Source organism: Equus przewalskii, chromosome 14 (genome assembly GCF_037783145.1).
Source record: "Equus przewalskii isolate Varuska chromosome 14, EquPr2, whole genome shotgun sequence".
Taxonomy (NCBI): Eukaryota; Metazoa; Chordata; class Mammalia; order Perissodactyla; family Equidae; genus Equus; species Equus przewalskii.
Genome location: NC_091844.1, coordinates 65,819,573 through 65,824,576, shown reverse-complemented (window position 1 = coordinate 65,824,576; position 5,004 = coordinate 65,819,573).

Sequence of the window (5,004 nt, the reverse complement as noted above, 5' to 3'; positions counted from 1 at the left end):
TCATTCCCACCTCGTTGTTGGCCAGGCCCCATCAAGTGTGTACTTGGCAGGAGACCACCTGGACAAGTGAGCAGCCGATTCAGTTCATTCTACTCATGTCTTCTGAATCCCTCTAGACACAGAACTCTGTGCAGTGGGCTCATTGGGCTTGGAGGGATACAAAGACTGTGAAATGAAATGGTTCCCTGCTTGGGAGGATTATTTGGTCCTGTAGGGTCGGAGGAGGAGTATCAGGGGAGGTGTGGCAAAGACACAGTTGAGAACTGTAACAGCCAGCCAGACTGTGGCCATGCTTTGGTGAAGATATAAACAAGAGGTAATGGGAACATGAAGCAGAAACTGACTAATAAACCTAGTTGGGGATGAGATAGGTGGAGAGCATTTAAGTTTACAGAAGAGGGAGCTAAGAGAGTGTTACGTATCTGGGTCTTGGAAAATGAGTGGGATTTTGTAAAGTAAAGAATATGGATGGCGGGCATTCCAGAAATAAAAACCTGAAAGTGGGTGATGTTGTGTAGAGAAGAGTTCATTGGTATGACTGGAATACAAAACACATCTGGTAATCACAGGAGATGAGACATCTGTCAGCTGCCAGATGTCTACCCTCCAGGCTGTAGCTCCAAGAATCCTTTTTCAGACACAAAAAAGCAGCCTCAGAAACCTTCACAAATTGATCATTGGGATCCCACCGCACTGGTGAAATGGCTGGTTCCTTGCTCCATCAATAAAAGGCAATCCCACCACTCATTAACCCCTACCATCTCTCAGAGTTTCCAATAGCTTTTTATTGCCTTACTCTTAAATATCTACAGACAGTCAAGAATCACTTGACATTTGGGGAAAGCCCCAACATAAAAAAAGTCCAGCTAAACATACAGAAAAAAAGAAACTCGGAAGAAAAAGAGATAATTCATGGAATGGGGTGAAACTCTAAAAGGAGATATTAAAAAATACTTTATCTATAAAACAAGAACAGGATGCAGTTAAATGAGATCACAGAACAAGAAACAGTTCTTGAAATTCAGAAGAGGCATAAAAAATTTAATAAAAGTTGGAAAATAAAGTTAAGGAAATCTTCCACAAGTTGAACAAATTGTTAAGAAGACAATGAAATGTGAGGGGGAAAAAAATTGAGCTTCAGCCCAGAAGGTCTGAAAATAAGAATTTGATGAGATTCTGATAATAAGAATTTCAGTAAATAAATTGGCCAAATTTAACCTAAATAAAAATGTAGGATGCCTAGTTAATTTTGAATTTCAGATAAGCAATGAATAATTATTTAGAGTATGTCCCAAATATTGCACAGAACATATTTACACTAAAAAATACTGCACAGAATATCTTTATACTAAAAAGTTATTTGTTGATTTTCTGCGATTCAAATTTAACTGGACATTCCGTATTTTATCTGGCAACCCTACTGGCAAAGAGAGAACAAATAAATTAAAGGGAAGGAAATGATTAACCAAATAATTCAATAAAATTTCCCAGAACTGAATAACATGAAAGCCCAGTTTAAAAAGTCCCACTGAGTTTGAAGAAAAATGAATTTTAAAAGACCCACAGAATGGCACTGAATGTTTCAATAGCAACTGGATAAACTAGAATATAATTGTTAAATTTTACAAAATTTGGTGAGAAAATTATTTTCATCCTGTAATTTTATAACTAGACAATCTATAAATCAAGTATGAGGGCAGAATAAAGTTATATTCAAAAATGCAAAAGTTCAGAAAGCTAACTTCCCACACATCCTTTACTAGGAAGTTACTAAAAGATGTGCTCCACCAAATTCAAGAGTACATCGAGAAAAGTATAACCCAAGATCCAGGAAACAGGGGAGCCACCTCAGAAGAGTAGCCAAGAGAAAACGCAGGAAGAAGTCTATATGATGGGTCCGTTCTGAAGCCAGGGAAATGGAGGACTCTCAGAGGAGAGCGTCAAAACCAAAGGAGACCCAGTAGAGTGACTACTAAATTAGATAATGCAATGGAGCATAAAAAGAGAAGTAGAGATTTGTTTATGGAAAATTATAGAACTGAAAAATAAGGCAATCATAAACTCAAAGAAAACCATAGAGCTGTTCAAAAAATGAAAATGTTATTTTAGTGTACTACTTGGTTCTGTGTAATTTTGTAATTACATAGATAGTGACCGATTATTGATATTACTAAAAATAGGGATGGGAGGTTCAGCAGAAGGGAGCAGGGAGGTAAAAATGTAAAATCCTCAAAGGTCAGAAGACTTAATATTTTTAAGCTGTTAATTCTTCCCAAACTGAGGTACAGATTCAATGTAATTCCAATCAAAATCACAGCAGAATTTTCTGTAGAAATTGACAAGATGACTTTAATGGAAATGCAAAGGACCTAGAAGAGCCAAAACAACTTTGAAAAAAAAGGAGTACAGAGTTAGAGGACTAATATTACCTGATATTAGGACTCTTAATAAAGCTACAGTAATCAAATCAGTTTGTCATTAAAGATGGATGAATAGATCAATAGAACAGAATACAGAGTCCAGAAATAGATCCACACATGTAGGAACAATAGATTTTCAGCAAAGCTACCAAGGCAGTTCAGTATAGAGAAGGTAGTCTGTTAAAAAAATAGGGCTGGAACAACTGAATATCCATATGCAAAAAAGTAATAACTTTGATTCATATCTCACACCATATGCCAAAATTAATTCAAAATGAATCACTGGTATAAATGTAAAAGCTAAAACTATGAAACTTAGAGTAGCAAACAGGAGAAAAACTCTGTGGACTTAGATTAGGCAAATATTTCTTACATACACCACTAAAAGCACAAATTGATAAATTGAACTTCATCATATTTTAAAACTTCCGCTTTCTAAAAATACTGTTAAGAAAATGAAAAGACAAGCCTCATAGAAAATCTTTGCAAACCGTATAGCTGATAAAAGGCTTGTACCTAGAACATATGAACTCCATAAACTCAACAGTAAGTAAAAAACCCTTGATTTTTAAAATTTTTAAAATATTTGAATAGATACTTCCCCAAAGAAGATATAAGAATGGCAAAAAAGCACAGGAAAAGATATTCAACTACTACAATAGAATGGCTAAAATTAAAAAGACTGACCATACCAAATGTTGGCAAAGATTTGGAAGAACTAGAACTCTCACATTGCTAGGAGGAGTACAAAATGGCAGAACCACACTGGAAAACAGTTTGGCAGTTTCTTGAAAAAGCTGAACATGCACCTATCATTTAATTCAGCAATTCCACTCCTAGATATTTACTCATTAGAAATGAAAGATGTCCATATAAAGACTTGTGCAGGAATGTTCATAGCAGCTTTATTTGTAATAGCCCAAAACTGGAAACAACCCAAATGTCCATTAACAGGTGACTGGATAAACAAGTGGTAGTATGTCCACACAGTGGGGTGCTACTCAAGAAGAAAGAAAGAAATATTGATGTATGCAACAATATACATGAATCTCGAAATCACTATGTGGAGTGAAATAAGCCAAGCAAAAAAGAGTACATACCACGTGATTCCATTTTATAAAACTCTGGAAAATGCAAACAAATCAGTAGTGACAAAGAGTAGATCTGTGTTTGCCTGGGGGTGTTGGAGTTGGAGGTGGGTGTTGGGGTGGTGGGGAGAAGTGGGATGGAGGCATGACCAAGTGTCACAAGGAAATTTTACAGGTGATGGATATATTAGTGATTTTGATTGTGATGATGGTTTCATGGGTGGACCTATGTCAAAGTTTATCAAATTGTACACTTTGAACATGTGCAATTTATTGTATGTCCATTATACCTCGATAAAACTGTTGACGAATTTTTAAAAAATCCTTATCTACATAAAAGGGAGACAGTTATAAAGTTTAAAATTGAGGAGCCAGGAAGTAACAATTTAAGCATAAAATTTAGAAATGTGAAGCTAATTGCCAGGAGAACTCCCAACAACAAAATAAATGCTGAGATTAGCTGCCTCTGGTGGCCAGAACAAGGGCAAGGCTGGAAGGGAACTGGTGGGGGGTAGCAGCAAGTGACTCATGTTTTCCATTCTGGGCCTTTGGCTTCTGTTGGATTTTTAAACAAGTGCAGGTATTACCTGCTTTTCATAAATATTAGAAGAACATATTTTAAACAAGGAAGTATATAGTTAGATTATGAAAATTACTCTGGGTGGCATTTTGGCAACTGGATCATGCAGAAGGGTGCCAGGAAAAGGAGCTCAGTTTGGAGGCTTCTGCAATAATCTTGGTAAGAAGAATGAACCCAGAAGGTATCTGAATTCAACCTCTTCTTGTTTGATGTGTGATGCGATACCTTCTCATTTCTCTCTCGCTCTGAACCCTATCACTCTCCCTGCAAGCCCTCATGCTCTCCCGTCTGCCAGCCATCACACTCCGCATTCTGAGGGATAGCGTTTGTAGGAGTCACGAGGTGACCTGAGGTGTGTACACGTGGGCACAAGGCAGAGGAGCATTGTAAGATCCAGGGACCAGACCCCAAGGCAGTGGGGGGGGGGGGCGGGGGGGGGGGCGTGGGCTTCCTGGGATGCCGTTAGCTAGTTACATTGCTGCCAGACCCTGAAACCTAGCCTGATTCATTCTTTACAGAAACATGTGTTACACGCCTGCTACCCTACCCACTTCGGCAGGGCCAGTGCCTGTAATTTAATTTCTGGACTCCAGTGATGGAAGCCAGCGCCTTCTGGTCATTTTCATAGAGTTTTTGCCAGCTACCCATAGTCTCTGTTAATCAAATTCTTCCCTTCCTCTGAATTCCTACATTCCTTTCTTGCCTGTGCTGTTGACATTGGCTGTGGAGTTGGAATTTTCCAGTTTCATAGAAACTGTAGCAGTTTTAAGGTTATGACTGCTCAGTAAACTCTTTGTTTCTATTATAGCTTGAGCCCTGGAGCTCTTGATGAAACAAACATTGTATACAATGTAAGTCTTCTCTGTGAGCAGACACCACTGGTCAAAGTACGAGTTACCACTGCATCAGTCAGCTA